The 20,370-nt window shown below is 35.5% G+C and overlaps 1 protein-coding gene across 1 annotated transcript in view; it reads left to right on the top strand.

Annotated features, from left to right (window-relative positions):
• ME1 (malic enzyme 1) overlaps nt 1-20,370 on the top strand; it is a 179,829-nt gene that overhangs the window by 1,164 nt on the left and 158,295 nt on the right. The gene's annotated exons all lie outside the window — the stretch shown is intronic.

Raw genomic sequence — 20,370 nt, 5'->3', positions numbered from 1 at the left:
TGTGCTTCTGACGATTCCTTTTTATTGAGTACATGGAAAATGCCATCAGTCAGCACAGAGGCCTGTTGAGTTGCTTTGGGTCTCTTTACTAGATACCTTTTTGCATTAAGAACTAGACCTCAGCACCGGCCTCCCCCACCATGGTGCCAGTGATTTGTTGATCATTATTAATGACTTGAAGACTTGTGATTTGTTTTATTGTATAAATTATAGCTACTGCGAGTTCTTCTTGATTTTTGTGGCGACAGGCAATTTTTACCTTTCTGTGATTATTTACTTTTTGTGGTCATAAAGCATTATGAAATTTTAAATATTTTTTTCTTCAAAATGAATTTAATTGCTAGTTTGATTTTCTTTACTCCTTTTTATTATTCTGCAGATTGGGGCCTATTTTCAGTAGGAAAAAGGGAAAATCTGATGTGACAAAACAATTTATGACTTTTTTGTGTACCTGCCTGCTGTAATTTATGACCAAATAATGGGTTGCCACTTAAGAAGAACCACGTGAGTGGTATAACCTGTTTGAATTTCCTCAAGTCAGGGGCAAGAATGTCTGTTTCAAGTGGTTAGATGAAATAGGCAGTCCCTGAGCAAAAGCAATTATGCCATTACTGTCTACATCAAGAATTTATGATATTGAAATCCTTTTAACTCCCATTCATGAGTAAGGATTAATTTCTACTTAAGAGTAATAATATCACAGAGATCTTCCATCAAGGACATTAAGGTGAATCAGTAACATGTTAAGAACATGTTTTTTGAATTTGTAATTGAACTTTACTGTCTGCATAGTGTCAAACTGGATTTAAAATCTGGTTCACCAACTTGGGAGTGATCACTGGAATAAACTTTACTCTTGTTAGTTCTGAGATGGTTGTGTGGTACGTCATGGAAGTAACAGGATGTCCTCATTTGTACCATTGAAACCATAGCAGTGGGACCTTGATTGGCTCTATTCTGAAGACCTCTGGGCCTTTAAATTTTCCAGTAGCCCAGGAATTTTTACTGATTTTTGTGATAACCTTGGCTGCAAAGAAATCATTAGTAGATCTTATGCCCTAAAACAGTCCAGTCTGTCACCTGGCTACCCGAAGCCTTCTTCAGTTACAGTCCCACCCATCTTCATTGCCTCACCTTTTGGGTAATTGTAACAGCTTTTCTGGTTTTCAGTATTCTAGTCTGTCTTACATGTGGGTATGAGAGAAGTATCTTCATCAATTAGTGTTTTCTTCCTGTTACTCTTCTGTTATCCAAGTGTTTTTAGGATGTCGTTTCCTGTTATGTTGAATGTAAAATCAATCTGCTAATTAGGTTTACTGTCTTCTCCAAATTTATCTCATTAGTTCACCACCTTAGCCTTCCAGTTAAAATATATTTGCTGAATCTCTTAATACTTTCCTTTTACCTCTGTGAATTCCTACAATTAAAATGTCATTAATTGATTTAATAATGATCTCCTGGGGGAAGACTTTCCTAATTATCGGTCCTATTAGCATTACTGAACACCTCTTTTTTGTGTAATCAGTTGTATCATGTTATTCTATATTTACTGTATTGTATTTTTTTTTTCTTAGTTGATTTTGATTGTCATAGGGTGGGGATCATAATCCTTAGTACGGAATTTTGCTCAGCGGACATTAAATAAATGTTTAATTTAAGAATGAACCATATTTTTAAAAAATTTCTTTGTTTTCCAAGCAGTACTCCGCTTTTGAAGCAGGTAGCTTTTCAAATGGTAGTTTGGGCATTGTTCTAAGACATTTATCCTCCTTAGTGTAATTTCCTGACTCACATTGAAATCTGAAGTTCAGCTAACTCCATAAACCCTTGTATTGTATAATGGAAGAAAAGTTGGAATTTGGTTTAAACCTGACCATCCCATGAAATTTTAATTATTTTCTGGATAACCTTTGGGAGGTACTCAGTCTTAGTAAATATCAAAGTTAACAGTAGATGTGATCTGAATTAAAAAAATAGAGAATTTTGAAAACCTTAGAGAAATAGGGTCTTTCTTTATTGGTAGTAATTCATGTATGGTTCTTACTATTTGTATACTCAAGTTTGCATCATTCCAGGTAGGATATCATCATAGCATTTGGAGAAGCATTTCTGCCTCACACTTAGGAGGTTCAGTATCTTCCTGTTCACAGTTCAAACTACTTTTCAGGCGCTTATCTTTGCCTTCATTACAGATGCTTATCTAATTTAATGTTTATGATCTTCAAAGATACCTTCTGATTCTGATGAGTTGTGTTTCAAATTTTCTTAGAAATTTTCAATAATAAACATTAAAATAATAATGTTTTATTCATCAAAATTAAAATTCTACACACAATAAAAGTAATCACACTTAATTCTTTATTTTTCAACTTACTAGTTTGCTGTATTTCTCTGTGCAATGTCAGTAAACCCTAATTGATACGTCTATCATAATTCAGTTGAGTTTACATGGTTTCTGTATCTTTAAGATTAAGTGATATTGTGACCTACAAGTAAATCTCTCAAAGATACCACTCTTCAACATTTAAGGCAGTTAGATCCAGTTTCAGACAGTGATGGTGTTTTATCTAAGTCAGTTTTGGTGAGCATGATTAACTTTTAAATCTGAAAAATGAGCTTCTGGGCAAGTGCTTTTGTAGAAGTTTGTCTTGATAGGCCAAGACCTAGCTGAATGTGTTGTAGGGAAAAAAAGAAACAAGGCTGATGATGAAGGAAAGTTACCTTAAACCTCCTCTTTTTTCTTTAGTGTAAATTATACTAGAATGAATTATTCAAAAACTTTTATCAGTACATACAGTTCTCTGGAGTTCCCTCAGTAATATGAGCAACTGATATGCATCATTTAACATGGAATCCCACTGATGGGAAAGCCATTGTAATGAAGATGTACAGCCATATGCCTCCATGTCTGTTTGTTGCATTGGTAATATAGGACAGCACCAAACCAGAACATGTTGTGCCTTAATGAGTAGAAAGATGAACTTGATTTTGAGAACTGGGTGATAGGGCCCCAGAAGATATGGCATACAGAAAATATTGAAGAGAGGAATAGGTTTGAAATTTTTCATTTTGTGTTCTGATTTCCTTCTAATTTTGGAAAATGCAAAATAATGGAACGAACCTTCTAAGGCTTTGTGTCTAGAAGAAATGAGCCCAAGTTGCAATTCTTTTCATTAGCAGTTGTGAGATTTCAAGTGAGATTTTCTTAACTAGCTTCAGTTACTGTCCTTGTAAAAGAGAGTGATAATTTTAGTTATTTATCTCTTTTAAAATTTAACAAATATTTATTCAGAACCTACTGTATGCTAGGTAATATTCTGGGTGCAGAGGACATAGCCATGAATAAGAGTCCTGTGAATGTACTTATATTTCCATTGTAATATTTGTTTTACCTCTGTACTTAGATATTAAAGAGTGTATATTAATTTTTCTAAACTATATATTATAAAAACAGGTTTTTTGTTACTATAGCTATTAATATGATAGTACTTTTATGTAGTTTGAACTCATAGCTAGAACAATTATAAAGTATTTTTAAAGTGTAATTGTTACCCCGTCTCTCGAATTTTTGATTTATATCAAATCAAACATGATTGTGTTGTCTATTAAATTTATGAATTTCATAGTAAAAAAACAAAAATATATGTTCTTTCTGGAAGAGACAGATTTATATTTTACTCTGAGATGCATATAAGTGAACTTGGCTGATACCACGTGACCTTTGCAATCTATCATAGATTTTCACAGAATGCTAGGTGTGGGTTAAAGATAGCTCTGCAAAGGAAAACAACAAGGAAAGCTTTTTGCTTCTTGGGACTCTGCTCACAATGTGTAAAGACATAGAAGTATGAAAGTCTGTGGCTTATTTGAGAAAAGTAGAGGTATGCCCTGGGTACTAAAAATTACTGGGTTAAGAGCAGTGAGTTGCAAAGAAGGGAAATTTAAAACTTCCAGTGGTGTGAAACCAGCCTTTACTTTAATATGTTTGACTTTGAAAGTAATCAGTTATTCTGACAGAACAAGTATTTGGACTGTTTTCCAATGGTTTTCAAAACTGACATGACCAAATACTGTTACAGACTCCAGGTGGCCTGATATGGCCTACTCATTACATCATTATTTATTTTATCTTACTGAGCCAACTCAACAAACTGTTGACAGTATATGGGTCCAGAATCGATCATCAGATATGTTAAAATTCAGTAGAACTAATTTGGGAATGTTTCTAACCTAAATTAGTAAGAAATTTTCTTAGACATGGGGGCCTAAATATAAAGTGTATTTGTTTGTAAAACTGATACAAAGTGGTATTTGAAATATTTTATGGACAATATGTTAATTGTTACATTTCTTTAGCTTGATGTATGTAATACAGTACACTTTAAGTTTTCTGTTTTTTATTTTTATTGAGTTATAGTCAGTTTACAATGTTGTCAATTTCCAGTGTAGAGCACAATTTTTCAGTTATACACGAACATACATATTTTCATTGTCGCATTCTTTTTCACTGTGAGCTACCACAAGATCTTGTATATATTTCTCTGTGCTATACAGTATAATGTTATTTATCTGTTCTACATATGCCTGTCAGTATCTACAGTACACTTTAAAACAAAGGATTATTGTTGCCTTTAATGAATTTAGAAAATTTAAAACATCAATATTTTTCCTTAGGCCCTGAAGCTGTATCTAAGTTAGCCATCGACTAAACTGGTTTCTGATACTTGAGACCTTTGAGATTAGAGAGAGGGGAGAGACACTATCCTTTAAGTTTCTGTAGTTTGATTTGGCAGTTTGGGAAGTCAGTATAATAATTAAGAATGTTCTCTAAAAACATAAAAACATTAACTCGCTCCTATAGTAATGAACAAACCCTTGGCCTAAAACATTAATATTATTTTTTAAATAATCAGGTGTGGGTTTGTCACCAGTTGTGGGTTCTGGCCAGCAGAAGTCCCACCGAGACAGAATGAATTACTCAAGACTCTGTGGAAAAGTCAAGAGAGCGAGAGGGAGTTGGGAGCTAACTCCACGAGCCTCTCAAATCTCTCATATTTATTGAGTACAGTCAAAGGAGGAATGCAGGAATTTAGGGAAGGACAGGGTGGGATCACAATGAGTACAAAGGCTTTGTTTATTGTTGGTGTTTGGCTCAAGGCCAGAAGACCCTTTTGGTGAGTCATGTTCATGTGGAGCCTTTCAGCTTATCAGGGTGGAATGTATGAGAATCAGCTGCTTCACAAGATTTTTCTTGGACTCTGGCGGCTGTGCCTGGCTTAGGTTGCCCCCCCTCAGGGCATCTTACCCATCATTGGCTAGCCAGCCTTCTCACCTCTGAGTCTGCAGCTTTTTGTAAGTTGTTTACCATTCCAGCCCACGGCTGTTTTGGGGATGGAAGACTAACAGCAGGCACAGGCACGCCCAGCGTTTATAGCGGAGGGCCTGGGTCATTGCTAAAGACTCAAGGCAGTTACCAAGCACATCTTAAAAGAGGTAAGCGCTGGGATTGTTACAATTTGTTAACCCAGTCATAGGCTCCCACAATCAGGTAATGGTTGAGTTAGAACATCAGCAAGAGTACTTGCATGTTCATAGGAATGCTCATGATTGCACTGAGTATCCCTGGGGTTGTTGAAGTCTAACCTGTCTGTCTAGGATCTGGAGATCTGGAGACTGAAGGAGTCCTAAGGCTCCATTGTAACATTAGGACTAGGCCTCTTAAGCTTACAGTATATTAAAATACATTTAAAATATCTATACAGAGTCCTCTAAGATATTTTCAAACTTTTCTGGTTGAGATACATACACACACACACACACACTTACATACATGCATACATACATAATAAGCATATTGTTATGGGCTGAATTGTGTCCTCCCCAAAATCCTATGTTGATGTTGTAACCCCCAGTATCTCTGAATTTAACAATATTTGGACATGAAGTCTTTAAAGAGGTAATTAAGTTAGAATCAGGTATTTAGGGTGGGCCCTCATCCCGTATGATTGGTGGCTTTATAAGAAGAGGAGATCAGGACACATACACAGAGGACAGCCAGTGTGAAGACAGTGGGAGAAGATAGCCACCTTCAAGTCAAAGAGAGATGCCTCAGAATGGAAGCAGCTCTGCCCAGACATCTTGATCTTGGACTTCTAGCTTCAAGAATTGTGAGGAAATAAACTTCTGTTGTTTAAGCCACTCATTCTGGTACTTTGTAATGGCAGCTTTAGCAAAGTAATACATTGATGGAATTGAAACAAAATTTCATACTGCAGTACTTTTCCCTTGCTGTGTATAGTGTACTCTAATAGATTCCATGACAATTTTTTTCTTAAATGTTGGCTATGATTTACCTGTGAATCACAATTCATTTCATCCATTTTAAAATCCAAGTTAAAAAAATTCTACTCTAAGCCTTAAGTAGTGCATTCATATACCTGGGGTGATTATTACAGAGTAACTTACTTTTCTGGGTCTTCATGTTGCAGATGGGGCCCAAGTTTGCCTTGGCAGTACTGGCTCAGCCTTCCTTTGTTTTTCCATCTGCGTGTCCAAATCGAGGTATCTTTTAAACCAATAATCTTGAAACTATGAGAGCATTACTGTTGTTACTAATAGTGGCAGGTCTGGCTAGTCACCAGAACAGTCCTTACTTACATGCCCAGAGCCAGAAAGAAATTGAAACTTGGCTAATGAGCATTTTTGTTGGTCTTTAAAATTTTTACTTATTCCATATCTTGCTTATATTTAATTTTTATGTATGGTAACTGTAACATGACAAAATTGAAAGCAAATAAATTGGTCATATCAATAAATATGAATGAAGATTAACTCACCTATTAATAAAATTATTTTCAGATTGTTTCACAAAGCACAAGCAAACTATGCTGTGTATAAGAAATACACTGAGAACAAAATGTTACAAAAAGGCTAAAAACAAAGGTGAGAAAATGCAAACATCAAGAAGTCAGGGTTATCCTGACATCGGACAGTGTGGTGGTCACATCAAAAAGCACTAAATGAGACAAAATACATTTATAAATGTTGAAAGGTACAATTCTGAATGAAGTTATACATGTAATGAATGTCTATGCACCAAATGACACAGCAGCTACCTTCATAAAAAACACTATAGGGCATGCAAAGAAATAAGAAACACACTAATACTGGAAGACTAACAAATATCTCTCAGTGCAGGACACATCATAGGGGAAAAAAATCTTTCCATACAGTAATTTCTTCCTCAGATTTCTCAGGAAATTTATGTTTCTCCAAATCATGAGAAAATTCAGTTGAGAAATTGGGAAGATGAGAAATCTTAGTAAATAATACAGAGATGTTACTGATTTGAAAGATCCAATAACATAAAGTCAAATGGAGGAGCTGGAAAGGGTGACTTGTAGAGTCAGAAGTGAAGGTCGACATTTCCTGGATCTTCATAGGAACATTTAGGTGAGAAACAGTAATGATCTAAGCAGTCAGTTTTTCTTATAGCCATTGTCAATTTCTGATATCTGTCTTTTAATTTCTGTATTTAGACCATTTACATTTAATGTAATTATTAATATGTTTGGATTTCTGTCCACCATTTTATTACTAGGTGGTTGGCTATTCCCTCTGATTTTTTATTCTTCTTTCCTGCCTTCTTTTATATTGTTAGAATATTTTTATTCTTTTTTAATTTCTCTATTGAGTTTTGACAGTATCTCTTTGTATAGTCTTTTTATTAGCTGCTCTAGGAATTATGGTATACATCTTTTCACAGTCTACTTAAAATGAACATTTTACCACTTCAACTGGAATGTAGAAATTTTACCATCATGTCTCATTACTTTCCTCTGTTTATGTTATAGTTGTTTTGTGTTACATCCACTTACATCTTTATACATGTATTACATAATATTTAAAAAATTGAGATATAATTGATATATGGCATTATATTAGTTTCAGGTGTACAATGTAATGATTCGATATTTGTATATGTTGTGAAATGATCACAATAAGTCTGGTTAACACCCATCATTGTACATAGTTGCAAAAATTTTTTTCTTGTGATGAGAACTTTTAAGATTTACTCTCTTAACAATCTAACATGCAATACAGTATTACTAACTGTAGTCACCATGGTGTACATTACATCCCATGACTTACTTATTTTATAACGGGAAGTTTGTGTCTTTAGCCACCATTCCCTGTTTCACCCATTCCTTACTCCCCACCTCTGGCAACCACCAATCTGTTCTCTGAATTTCAGTTTTTTTTTTTTAATTCCACATATAAGTAGGATCATTCAGTATTTATCTTTCCCTGTCTGACTTACTTTGCTTGGCATAATGCCCTCAAGTTCCATCCAATTTATTTCGAATGGTAAGATTTCTTTCTTTTTTAAATGGCTCAGTAATATTCCATTGTGTACATTTACACCACACTTTCTTTATCCATTCATTCATTGATGGACACTTAGATTGCCTCCATATCTTGACTATTGTAAATAATGTTGCAATGAGCACAGAGGTGCATATGTATCTTTGAATTGGTGCTTTTGTTTCCTGCAGATAGATACCTAGGAGTGGTTCATATAGTACTAATATTTATAATTTTTTAAGGAATCTCCATACTATTTTCCATACATTGGCTGCACTAACTTACACTGCCACCAGCAGTGCACAAGTGTTCCCTTTTCTCCACGTCCTCAGCAGCTCTTATTATTTCTTGTCTTTTTGATAATAGCCATTCTGACAGATGTGAAGTGGTATCTTCTTGTGGTTTTCATTTGCATTTCCCTGATGATTAGTGATATTGAGCACTTTTTTTATGTGCCTGCTGGCCATCTGTATGTTTTCCTTAGAAAAAATCTATTTAGATCTTCTGCCCATTTTTTTAAATTGGATTCTTTGGATTTTTTTTGCTGTTGAGTTATATGAAAAAAGTTTTTTTATGTAATAATTTAATGTAATGTTTATAACTTTTGATTTTAACTGTCATACATATTTGAAAGAATTTAAGAGGGAAGGGATAATCTATTAGTTACCCAGATATTTACGCTTTTTCTTAACTCTTCTTTCATTCCTGATGTTTAGGTTTTCCTCAGGTATCATTTCCCTTCCACCTGAAGAACTTCCTTTGACATTTCTTTTAGAGCATTTTGCTGGAGACTGCTTGTCTTCGTTTTCCTTCATCTGAGAATGTCTTTATTTTATTTGCATTTCTGAAAGATGTTTTCACCAGTTATGGAACCCTGGGTTGACATTCGTTTTTCTTCAACACTTTAAAATGCCGTTTCTCTTCCTCCTGTTTCTGATAAGTCTGCAGTCATTTGAATTATTGTATGTATATAATGTGTCATTTTTCTCTGGCTTCTTTAAAGATGTTTTCTTTGTTGTTAGTTTTCCACATCTTGAAGATAATTTTTCTGGGTTTGTATTTATTTGAGTCCTTCTTGGAGTTGGCTGAGCTTCTTGAATTTGTAAGTTTATGTCTTGCACCAAAATTGGTAAGTTTTTAGCCATTATTTCTCCAAATATTTTCTCTTTCCTCTTCTTTTGGGGCTTTTGGTGTTGTCCCACAGGTCCCTGAGACTCTGACTTTTTTTTTTCCAGTCATTTTTTCTCTTTGCTTTTCAGATGGTTAATTTCTTCTTTTTTGGCGGGTGGAGGAGAGGTAATTAGGTTTACTTATTTATATTATTTTTAGAGGAAGAACTGGGGATTGAGCCCAGGACCTTGTATATGCTAAGCATGCGCTCTGCTACTTGAGCTGTATCCTCCCCCATCAGATGGCTAATTTCTAATTGTCTATCTTCTTCACTCTCTGCTCTTTATCTACATTCTGTTCTTGAGCCCATCCAATGAATGTTTTACTTCAGTTATTGTATTTTTCATTTCTAAAATTTCCATTTGGTACTTGATAGCTTTCTTTCTTGGCCAAAAGTTTCTATCTTTCCATTCATTTCCAAGTATTTTGCCCTTACGGTTTGTGGCATAGTAACACTAACTGATTGTAAATCTTCATCAGATAACTTCCATTAGGTGTGTCATCTCAGGACTGGTGTTTGTTGTTTTGTTTTTTCCTTTGAGAGTTAACATTTTCCTGTTTCTGTGCATTCTAAGGAATTTTTACATGTATTTTGGACACTTGCATATTAGAATATTCTAGGTTATGGTTAAATCCTTCGGGGTATACTGTCCTTTTTTAAATTTTTGCAGCCATTCAACCTGGTTAGGCCAGTTCAAAAGTTGGGCCCACCTTCTGTGGATTGTGGTTCCAATATCAATTATGTTTTCCAAGCCTACTTTGCAGTACTATTTAGATCTGTTTATCACGTGTACCACCCAGTGGCCAGTCTGGGATCTTTGCAGTGGTTTACTCCATGGTTTAGTTCTCAAATCCTTTGTTACGCTGTTTAAGCTCAGATCTAATCATGCATAGCTCAGAGGTGAGCCCCAGGAGTTCATATACAACTTCATGGGATTGCTCTTTTGAGTTCCCTTTTTCCTGTGATCTTTCTGATACATTTTGTCTCCTTGAGGTGCCCCCTGTCCAGCCCACTAGCCGGAAAACTGGGCCTTCAGTTTCCCGGCTCTACTGTGTACATCCTCCAGCTGCATCTGCATGTGGGGCCTAGTTACCGGAAGACAGAAGAATGCAACAGACACTTGACCTGTGATCTTGGGACCGTTGCTCCTCTGGTTGAAAAGAATGATTTTCCTCCCTCAGAATTTTAGACATCTGCAGTGGCCATGCTCCTGCCACACACTGCAGGATTACCCCAGGGGTTGGGGCTGGAGAGAATGGACAACAATAGTGAATTCCCTCTTCTGTGACCTTTAAAAAGACTACCCTTTTCTGATTCTTGGACTGGAAGGAGAAATCATCTCTTGGCACTGTTTTTTTGTCTGCACTTAGTTGCCTTTCCAGCTTTTATGATGCTTTTTGAGTCAAGGCCAGTTGATTACAGAGGGGAATAGGGAAAAAAAAAAAAAGCCAGGTCATACTCGAGGGCGACTCTCCAGGAAACCTCGCCGATGATTTGGCTTCTGGTCTTCTTCCCCAGTTCTTCTGCTACTGTTTACTTTTCAGAATCTTCAGATGGCTCAGAGCATTCTGTGCAAGCTTTATAGTTGGTTCTAGCATGAGAGACTAGAAAAAGAATGCTTCTACAATCTTGCACAGAACCAGAACCCTCAGATTATTATTTTAAAGGTGTGAATGTGTGAAACTTGATTTTAAGTTTCAGAGAAAAAAACATCAGGGTATCAGCTCTCAAATGTCCATTTATATTTTTGCCCATTTTACAGGGGATATATTTGCTATAGCCAAATAAAAGTAATAAAGGTTATTCTGTGGAATGTGGTTCATATAAGAAATTTACATAATTTCTATAAAGAGTTCTATAGAAAAATGTCTATATTTTAAGAATTTAGAAAGAGGTCTTTCCGACCTCTGTATCGTACTTAACTTCTCTTCCTTATCATGTTATGATGGAGAAAATACAACAGAAATTCCAAGATAGTTGCTCATAGGACCTGGAATACAGTTAAGCAATCTGTAAAAGTTTGTTGAAGGGATAAATGAAGGATAATTCTTTTTTTTAACATTTTTTATTGATTTATAATCATTTTACAATGTTGTGTCAAATTCCAGTGTTCAGCACAATTTTTCAGTCATTCATGGACATATACACATTGTCACATTTCTTTCTCTGTGATTTATCATAACATTTTGTGTATATTTCCCTGTGCTATACAGTGTAATCTTGTTTATCTATTCTACAATGTTGAAATCCCAGTCTATCCCTTCCCACCCTCTACCCCCCTGGTAACCACAAGTCTGTATTCTCTGTCCATGAGTCTATTTCTGTCCTGTATTTATGCTTTGTTTTTGTTTGTTTGTTTGTGTGTGTTTTTGTTTTTTAGATTCCACATATGAGCGATCTCATATGGTATTTTTCTTTCTCTTTCTGGCTTACTTCACTTAGAATGACATTCTCTAGGAGCATCCATGTTGCTGCAAATGGCATTATGTTGTCGGTTTTTATGGCTGAGTAGTATTCCATTGTATAAATATACCACCTCTTCTTTATCCAGTCACCTGTTGATGGACATTTAGGCTGTTTCCATGTTTTGGCTATTGTAAATAGTGCTGCTATGAACATTGGGGTGCAGGTGTCATCCTGAAGTAGATTTCCTTCTGGATACAAGCCCAGGAGTGGGATTCCTGGGTCATATGGTAAGTCTATTCCTAGTCTTTTGAGGAATCTCCACACTGTTTTCCATAGTGGCTGCACCAAACGGCATTCCCACCGGATAATTCTTGAAGTAACATTCTGGTAGCTCTGTTCTACCTTTCAGATGTGACTGTAACCTCTCCACAGGTCATATTCCACTTTGGGGGCTGAATATGCTGTTGGGTGTGTGTTGGAGAATCTCTTTCCTTTAGTGGGGATGAGGATGACTGGTGTATTGTTTAGAATTAGGCTTTGCTACCTACAACCAACAAACAAAAAGCAACAAAACAGCAGTGACTCAAAGTCTACCTTATTTCTCTTTCATACATGAAGGAAATTGCAAGTGGACAGACTAGGGCTGTTTGGTGGGTCCAGCCAAGTCATCAGGAACACTGATGCTCTACTGTCTTAAAGAGCACTTCATGGTCCTCTGTGACCGTAGGTTTATAGACATGATACACTCATTCCAAGCTGGCCGCTGAAAGAAATGAGAGGAACACAGAAAGGCCTGTTTCCAGTGGCCTCTTTAAGGAGCCTTCCCCACACCCCCATCCAACACTTTCACTTCTATATCATTGTTCAGAACTTAGTCACATGACCACATCCAATACAGGGGAGACTGGAATTATAGTCTTTTTTTCTGCTGCATCACCATCCCGCAGAATATGAGGATTTTCTTACCGGGGGAAGGGGAGAACAGATGTGGTAAGCAATTAGCAGGCTCTGCTGTAGCCAGAGCTTCCAGAAGCATAAAGCTAGAGACAGCCAATATAAATAATAAATGTGGTGATACTGTTCTTGGAAAATGAGATAAATGGTTCTTAATAGTTCTTAGTATTTTTTTTTCTTTTCCTTACAGATTCACTATATAAAAATAAAAATACAAAAATATGAAAACTTTTGTTTCCCTTCCATTTCTGTGCCCCTACGAGCTGGTTCCCCTTCCTAGAGGCAACTGCTGTTTCTGGTGACCAGTGTTTCCATTATGTATTAGAAATGTCATATGAAGTGTATTGTTTAAAGTTAATTTTCATATGTTAAAATGACATTGATGTAGGACGTGAATCCGATATGCCCTTAGTGCAGTGGAGAGGGGTGGTGTTTGAAAGAGAACTGTTGCACTTGGGAGCATGTGTGTGAATCATGGAAAACAGGATGAGAGCCCTCTATCCTCTGGCTGGTCCAGTGAAACTCATTCTGAAGCATTGTCTCCTCTTTCTTTACTGACCTGGCTTGAGAATGGGGACTCCTCAGTATGAGAGTCACAGATCTTGTGGACTGAGTGCTCCTAACTCCCTTGTAGCATTTTCATGAAAGGGCATAACTAATCAGGAAAAACAAAACAAAACTAGGTTTAGGGTTTAAAACTTTACCTGGTCAACAAGGTATTGCCTGCTCTGGTTCCTGCCTGTTTTCCCAGTGTCATATTTCATTATTCTTCCCACAGCTGACGTTTCCTTCCCTGTACTTTCTCCAAGAAGCCATGTGTTTCTGCATCAGGATTTGTGCCCCTGTTTCCTGCATTACCACCCCTAGACTGTCACCTGCTCGACTCCTCCTCTTCTACTTGTCCTTCTGATTTCATTTTAACCTCCCTGCTCAGTGAGCTCTTCCTTTTCAACCTTCTAACTTAAGTTAGATCTTAAGTTTTCCCTTTTCTTTCCCCTGCACTTATCATGTTATTTTATAGTTATTTGTGTGGCTATTCATGTTATGTCCTGTTAAGCTGTCTAGATTGTAAACTTCACGAAGTTCTGGACCATGTATGACATGTCACTGTTCTGTTGGGTTAGCGCCTATAAGCACTGTAAGCATTCACTCTACATACATTGATTGAAAAATATTTGAGTATAATGATTATTTTTGTGTCAACTTGACTGGACCACTGAGTACCCAGATGTTGTGGTCAAGTATTACTCTGGGTGTGTTTGGGTGGGTGTCTCTGGAAGAGATTAACATTTGAATCTGGTATATTGAGTAAAGCGGATGTCCTCCCCTGATGTGGGTGGGCCTCATCCAATCAGTTGAAGGCTTGAGTAGAACAAAGAGGTTAACCCTTCTGTGAGTAAGAATGAACCCCTCTTGCTGGACTGCCTGCAAGTGGGACATTGGTTTTTTTTCCCCTACCTTTGGAGTGGAACTGAATCTTTTTGACTCTTCCTGGGTCTTGAATCTATTGGCTTTCACACTAGAACCATACTGTCAGCACTCCTGGTTTCTCAGACCTTTGAACTTGAACTAAAACTAACACCACTGGCCCTCCAAGTCTTTACCCTACCAGATCTGGGGACTTGTCAGCTTCTGTAATTGCCTGAGCCAATCTTTATAGTAAATTTCTCCATATTTGTGATGCACATACACACACCTTACTGGCTCTCTCTCTCTCTGGAGAACTCTGATCAATAAATGCAGTAAACTTCCTAATCTTCCATAAAGTAACTATAATAGAAGACAGAATGTTTCTGAAAAATCTCAACTGTGGATCTAAAGTAAGAAAGCCATCTTGTGGTGTTTCTGGGAATATCATGTTGATATGTGAATTATATATATCCCTTAGAAACTGAAGCATAGTTTTCTGCAATAGTTCTTAACATATTTTTTTGCCAAAGTCACCTTTGGAAATTTGGTGAAATCTGATGACTCATTAAAGCAATGTTTTTAAATAAATAGGATATATAATGTTACAAAAGAAACCAATTATAATGAAATATGGATATCAAAATATTTAAAAAAATGTGTGATTTTGTAAGATATATTCCTCTTCATTAAAGACTTAATTAGTAAGGCAATATAATTAAATGTGGGCAATTTAAACTAAAGTTTTATTTTTTAAAGAGATAAGTATGAAGGTTGTTGATATGACTAGACTGTATGCCTATTCATTCTATAAAACAACCATATCATGAGTCTAAAACTATTGTAATTTCAAAGAAACTATGAGAAACAGACTCATAGACATAGAATACAAACTTGTGGTTGCCAAGGGAGTGGGGGGTGGGAAGGGCCAGACTGGGATTTCAAAATGTAGAATAGATAAACAAGATTATACTGTGTAGCACAGGGAAATATATACAAGGTCTTATGGTAGCTCAGAGAGAGAAAAATGTGACAATGAATATGTATATGTTCAAGTATAACTGAAAAATTGTGCTCTACACTAGAATTTGACATAACATTGTAAAATGACTATAACTCAATAAAAAATGTTAAAAAATAAAACTATTGTAATTTCAAAGTAATGATAAATGGTATCAAGGTATACGCCACAGATATAGTGTGATACAAAAATATTTATTTCTGACAGTCACAGGAACTACTGCTAATAATTCTCTTGTTTGTTGCCTTCTTTTTAATAATGGAAGGAAATCCGAAGTTTCATACTGTGAGAAAAGATGTCCACATTTAAAGACTCCTGAATTATACCCATTGATTCCTTGACAGTCTGTGATTGGGTCCATGGACTTGAGGTTCAGAATCCTTGGTGGGGAGTTAAATTGGATCTTAACAAAAAGCATGAATAGGGGCTCCAAAAGTTGATTCTTAAATTCAGGAGTTTTCTGACAATACCAAGGATGTGTAGAATAAAAGTCAGTATTTACTTAGCTCTTCATATTCATGATTTTGTTTTAAAAGTTATTATTAATAACACAAGCATTTTTATAATACTTTATAATGTACATAGAATGCAGAAATAGCTGGTCTCATTTTATCCTCTCAACAACCAAATGAGACACAGATAACGTACGCATATACTCTGTGTTTCATATGTTTGATTACTCTTATGTAGCAGATGCAGAAGTTGAGGAGAGTCTTGATTTAACCCCAAATGCTTTAAGTACCTACTCAAGATCACAGTGTTAAGAATATCTACTTGTAATTCCAACTTGGGTCTAAATCCAAACAGTATGCTCTTTAGACTCAGTATGTTGCCATGAATTCATGTTGGCTGGTGAAATATGCTTGTACATTTAAAATGTACGGATTAACACATCCTATAATACATTTAAAACATACTGGAGAGCTGCCTACAATAAAGAATCATGGAGCCTAAAATGTCACTAGTGCTGAGATTGAGAAACCCTTGTTCAGATGAAGATACTTAAAAAAAAAATCCCCATAAGCTCTGGCACTTATGCTGACATGTAGATATGTCTTTTTGTCAAACCAAGTTGATCTTGAATGCCTGGTTAAAAGTCAGTATAAAAAGTTGCTACTAGCAATGTTTTTCCTTGGGTAGTCTAACAAGGCAATAGAAATAGAAGCAATGATAAACAAATAGGATCTAATTAAACTTAAAAGCTTTTGGACAGCAAAGGAAACCATAAACAAAGCAAAAAGGCAACTTACAGAATGGGAGAAAATATTTGCAAATTATTTCACTGATAAGGGCTTAATTTCCAGTATATACAAACTGTTCATACAACTTAATAACAAAAAAGCAAACAACCCAATCTAAAAATGGGTGGAAGATCTAGATAAGTAATTCTCCAGTGAAAACATACAAATGGCCAATAGGCACATGAAAAAATGCTCAGTATCGCTAATTATCAGAGAAATGCAAAGCAGAACTACAATGAGGTATCACCTCACCAGTCAGAATGGCCATCATTAAAAAGTCCACAAACAATAAATGTGGGGGAGAGCATGGAGAAAAGGGAACCCTCCTGCTCTGCTGGTGGGAATGTAGTTTGTTGCAGCCATTGTGGAAAGCAGTATGGAGATTCCTTTAAAAATTAAAAATAGACTTACCATATGATCCAGCAATCTCACTCCTGGGCATATATCCAGAGGGAACTCTAATTTGAAAAAAATACATGCACCCCAATGTTCATAGCAGCACTGTTAATAACAGCCAAGACATAGAAACAACCTAAGTGTCCATCGACAGATGAATGGATAATGATGTGGTATAGATACACAATGGAATACTACTGAGCCATAAAAAAGAATAGAATAGTGCCATTTACAGCAACATAGATGGACCTGGAGATCATCAGGAAGTAAGCCAGAAGGAGAAAGCAAAATACAACATATCACTTCTATGTGGAATCTACAAAAATGACACAAGTGAACTTATTTACAAAACAGAAACAAACAAAAAAACCCCAGAAAGACTCACAGACATAGAAAACAAATTTAGGGTTACTATAAAGTAAAAGGGAGTGGAAGGGATAAATTGGGAATTTGGAATTTGCAGATACTAACTAATATATATAAAATAAACAATGAGTTTCTACTCTATAGCACAGGAAGCTATATTCAGTATCTTGTGGTAATCTATAATGAAAAAATATGAAAAGGAATATATGTGTGTGTATATATATGACTGAAACATTATGCTGTACACCAGAAATTGATACAACATTGTAAACTGACTATACTTCAATTAAAAAAAAAAGCTGTTACTAGTGGATTAATTTAATTAAATAATCTAATGTATGTGTGGAAAGTGCAATTGTTACTATTTGAGATTTCAAATCCTGAGCTGTTTGTATTATTACATATACATATCAAAAAAATCTTAGTTTGAATTTGAATCAAGTGGGTTGGTTATTCAAAATAGAACTACACAGAACTGTACTGCATGAAGCTGAAAAGTTGTTTCAGATTGATATATTTATTTAGCCATTTGTTTGTTTAAAATTTATCGAGGCACTGCTCTGTCCTGACGCTGGATTAGGTGCTGTCATACAAATATGAATAGCATAATGTCTGTCCTTCAGAAGCACCTAGACCTCTTGGTAAAATACCAGATAAGCAAAAACAGTGAAGTACAGAAAATTCCATGTTAGAAGCACATGATATTGTGGGAGTATCATGAGAGGACACCTCACTGATTCAGAAAGGAGGAGGAAAAGCCTTCTTGAAGGAGACCATTACGGTTAGGCAACGGACGTTTACAGATTAATTGGTAACTAAATGTGTGGAATTGCAGTCCAATTTACATACTCTGGATTCTTCTACAACCTCAAAGAGTTAAGAAATCAAGTGAAGGCACAATAGGCAATTATCTTGTAATCCTGATCTTTTTGGTTCACTACCTGTGTAATCACTTGACATATTATAGGTGTATTTAGAGGGTTTTGTCTGAGTCACATATATAAGATTATTTTTTTTAAGAGCAGTGTAAATGTGTGTGAGACTGGAGGTTTGGATGTCAATCCAAGATTTTAGACTTTGTTTTGTCATTTGTGTACATTGGTAGTTTGAATAGTTTGCTAAGAATTACCATTCTGCCTGCTTAACATGTACTTTTCTCTATTGTGAAATTTGCCTTTCTTCTTTGGGAACAGTAGCACTCCAGCTTGCTGAAAGGATTTTAAAAATTTATTAATGATTTTAAGAGTTATGTTTGGAAATGTAGTGTTGACATTGATGGTTAACAGTCTCTCAGCCTGATATGAAATCTGTAAAGTTTCTGACTTTTAAGCAAGAAATACTTTAATTAAATATCTCATCTGATACTTAAAAAGTCCATTTTTCTTTCTTAGGTAGAGGTGTTTTTTTAAATTAAGCAAAGATCACTTAAACTACAATATAGTATACTTGCTTATACCCTTTAACACCTAGATGAAGTAAATTTGGGATGTTACAGAATTAAACGATATTTTGCTGTAAGTTTTAGGGTATCTAGGGCCAAGTATATTTTAGATATATTTTTATAATCATTCTTATGCCAGTTTAGATTACTTTATATCCGATATGAGTAAAAATTAACTGCTATTAATAAGGTTAAAGATTTTTCTTAAAGCTGTTAATATATTATTGGTTTTATTGAAAAAAAATTTTTATTGAAGTGTAGTCAGGTTACAGTGTTGTGTTAATTTCTTGTGTACAGCATAATGTTTTAGAGATACATACATATATTCCTTTTCATATTCTTTTTCATTATAGGTTATTACAATATATTGAATATAGTTCCCTGTGCTATACAGTAGAACCTTGCTGTTTATCTTTTTTGTATATAGTAGTGTGTATCTACAAATGTCAAACTCCCGCTTTATCCCTCTACCTCCTGCCCCCCTTATTCCCTTGGCAACTATAAACTTGTTTTTTATGTCTGAGTCTGTTTCTGTTTTGTAAATAAGTTCATTTGTGTTGTTTTTTCAGATAAATACCACATATGTATATCATATGGTATTTGTCTTTCTCTTTCTGGCTTATTTCACTTAGTATGTTGATCTCCAGGTCCATTCATGTTGCTGCAAATGGCATCATTTTATTTTATTTTATTTTTTATGACTCAGTAGTATTCATATATACATATATGAATATATATAATAATGAAATATATATATACACCCCCCATCTTTGTCCAGTCATCTATCCATGGGCATTTAGGTGGTTTCCATGTCTTGGCGATTGTAAATAGTGCTGCTGTGAACATTGGGGTGCATGTATCTTTTTGAATTAGAGTTCCCTCTGGATATATGCCCAGGAGTGGGATTTCTGGATCATATGGTAAGTCTATTTTCAGTTTTTTAAGGAATCCCCATACTGTTTTCCATAATGGCTGCACCAAACTGCATTCCTACGAACAGTGTAGGAGGGTTTCATTTTCTCCACTCCGTCTCCTGCATTTATTGTTTGTGGACTTTTTAATGATGGCCATTCTGACTGGTGAGGTGATACCTCATTGTAGTTTTAATTTGCATTTATCTGATATTGACCAATTTTTTTCATGTTCCTGTTGGCCATTTGTGTGTCTTCGCTGGAGACCTGCTTGTTTAGATCTTCTGCCCATTTTTGGATTCGGTTGTTTGTTTTTTGTTATTGAGTTGTATGAGCTATCTGTATATTCTGGAAATTAAGTCCATATCAGTCGCATCATTTGCAAATATTTTCTCCCATTCCATAGATTGTCTTTTAATTTTGTTTATGGTTTCCTTTGCTGTGCAAAAGCTTATAAGTTTAATTAGGTCCCATTTGTTTATTGTTGCTTTTATTTCAATTGCCTTGGTAGACTGCCGTAGGAGAACATTGCCAAGATTTATGTCAGAGAATATTTTGCCTACGTTTTCTTTTGAGAGGTTTTTAGAGTGTTGTCTTATGTTTAAGTCTTTAAGCCATTTTGAGTCTTACTGGTTTTAAATAGATTTTTCTGCCTCTTAAAGGAGACTATCACTAGAGAATTTGGCTGTACA

The sequence above is a fragment of the Vicugna pacos genome, chromosome 8 (assembly GCF_048564905.1).
Source record: "Vicugna pacos chromosome 8, VicPac4, whole genome shotgun sequence".
NCBI lineage: Eukaryota > Metazoa > Chordata > Mammalia > Artiodactyla > Camelidae > Vicugna > Vicugna pacos.
This window is presented reverse-complemented; position numbering and strand designations above follow the sequence as displayed.